Consider the following 2,163-nt stretch of genomic DNA (forward strand, 5'->3'; position numbering starts at 1 on the left):
CACATTTCACATGTTCCAAATGATTCATCCATCCATTTTGATTTTATATTTAACACAAAGTAAACATGTTGAAAAATAACACAAATATGTCAAAAATTAGCACAAAATTATATAATACGTTAATTGACATTGAAGTATAAAATGTGTTATTTTAACACTTACACGTATTGAATATCAACAAGGAATATTGAGATAACATAAACACAATATGTTAAATTAATACTCGGTTAACTTGAAAACTGAACGCAAAAATTTTAACAAGGACCTATTTTAACACTTAGTTACTAAGACGTTTTTTTATTGTGTGCTCATCGTCGGACGTGCATATGCATCTTTCGAATGCATTTTGTCTGACGTCGCTACGAATTTTCTCGGCTGAGATATCGCCGAACGGCGAATCCTCTGATCTGGAACCAGGACAAACTACAATGTTGCTCTATAATCAGTTGAGTGCGCCGCCGCTCGGAGGAGGGAGAAGTGCAAAGACTGCAGCGCGGATGCACTGCAATGTTCATGTGCGAGTCGCCGGCCGTCAAAGAATGCACGTCGCATATGCGGTTGAAGCGATTTCAAAGCGAAAATTAAAAATAAAATTTTTTAGTTTAACCTCAGTGAAAAAACAAAGACACACAAAAAATAATAAAATTACGCAAAATGAATCAATATTAACATAAATGAATAAGAAAAACGGAACAGATTGGGCGCGCCTGAACATTCATATAAATTAAAATCATTGCCGAAAGTCCCGGTGGCTTCTGCTAACAAATGACAGTAATTTTCGATTCCGTAGAATGATATACGTTAGAAAAAAAAATAGCTTGTCGAAGAGGAGTGCCCGAAAGATCATAATCGGCAAAGTTTAAGCGCGTGCACTTAACCGCAAGATAAAATGTCTTCTCAGCATTCAGAATAAAGTGTTAGATTCAGGTAAATAATTACTTTAAAAATCCTTAGCAAACTTTTACTTGGATCGAGTAAGTATTATTCAATTCGAATAAAATATTTCCCAAAGAAATTATTCGAATAAAATACTTATTTGATTATTGACAAATATTTCTTACTTACTCGATCCAAGCGAAAATTTGCCGAGGAGTTTTAAAATAATTATTTTCAAATAATTAGACGGATGAGACAATGTGATCCGTCAAGAGAATAAGCGACACGTTGAGATTCAAGAATAAATATAATATACTTTATTGAATAGTTTCTCTTTTACAACTCGTTGCTTATTTCTAAAGCCTGAAGTACGACTGAGGTGTTTCCGGATTGTTCGACGATTTCCCGCGATCGCGCGAATTCGCCTTGCGTTCGCTTTGCGTCTTGCGGACAAAGAAGAACAATACAATTCTTCGGCTCTTCGTTAGTTTCCCATTCCTTTTCCCGTTTTCTTGTACGCAGTGAGTATTATTCGCTGGCCGGCAAGATATTGAGCATAGCCGATGTCGCATGAGCTCATGCGGTAGATTACAGGCACGCCCGTCGTCGTCTGTCGCGTGATAAACGCTGTAGTCGCCGGCGGCCGTAATAATAATTGTCTAATTAAACGATCTATCCTATTCGGTCGCGATTTATTATGCACACGTTGACTAGTAATACACCGTTTGGTATCGTTAATCGTTATCTCTACTGTGATTGCATTCGTCAGCCAGTGGCGTAGAGACGCGAAGCCAGTGGCTCGATGGTGGATGAGTCGCGTTAGTCCGGATCCACAACGAGTGTGCAAGTTTTTACTCTGAGTAATCAAATGTAATTTCCAACAAGAGGCGTTTCCCGCTTTGCCAAAATTCGCAGTAACGCTCGAATCTTAGGAATCGCGACGTCCGGCAATGTTGAAGTCGCTTCTCGCTACGCAGAAAAAAAGTTAGATTCAAATAAATAATTACTTTAAAAGCCTTCAGCAAATTTTTACTCGAATCGAGTAAGTAATATTCGATCCAGATGAAATATTTACCAAGTAAATTGTCCGGGTAAAATATTTATTTAATTCGGGTTGAATTCACCTGGATAATATTTTGCTCGGGTAATTTACTCGGGAAATATTTTACTCGGAACAAATAACGCTTACTTGATCCAAAGAAAAATTTGCCAAGGGGAATTAGAAATTGTTTCAGTAATTATTTATCTCGATCCGGCACATTTCTTTGAAATCACATTAAAATTTGC

The sequence above is a fragment of the Dinoponera quadriceps genome, unplaced genomic scaffold (genome assembly GCF_001313825.1).
Source record: "Dinoponera quadriceps isolate SergipeBrazil2010 unplaced genomic scaffold, ASM131382v1 scaffold1872, whole genome shotgun sequence".
Taxonomy (NCBI): domain Eukaryota; kingdom Metazoa; phylum Arthropoda; class Insecta; order Hymenoptera; family Formicidae; genus Dinoponera; species Dinoponera quadriceps.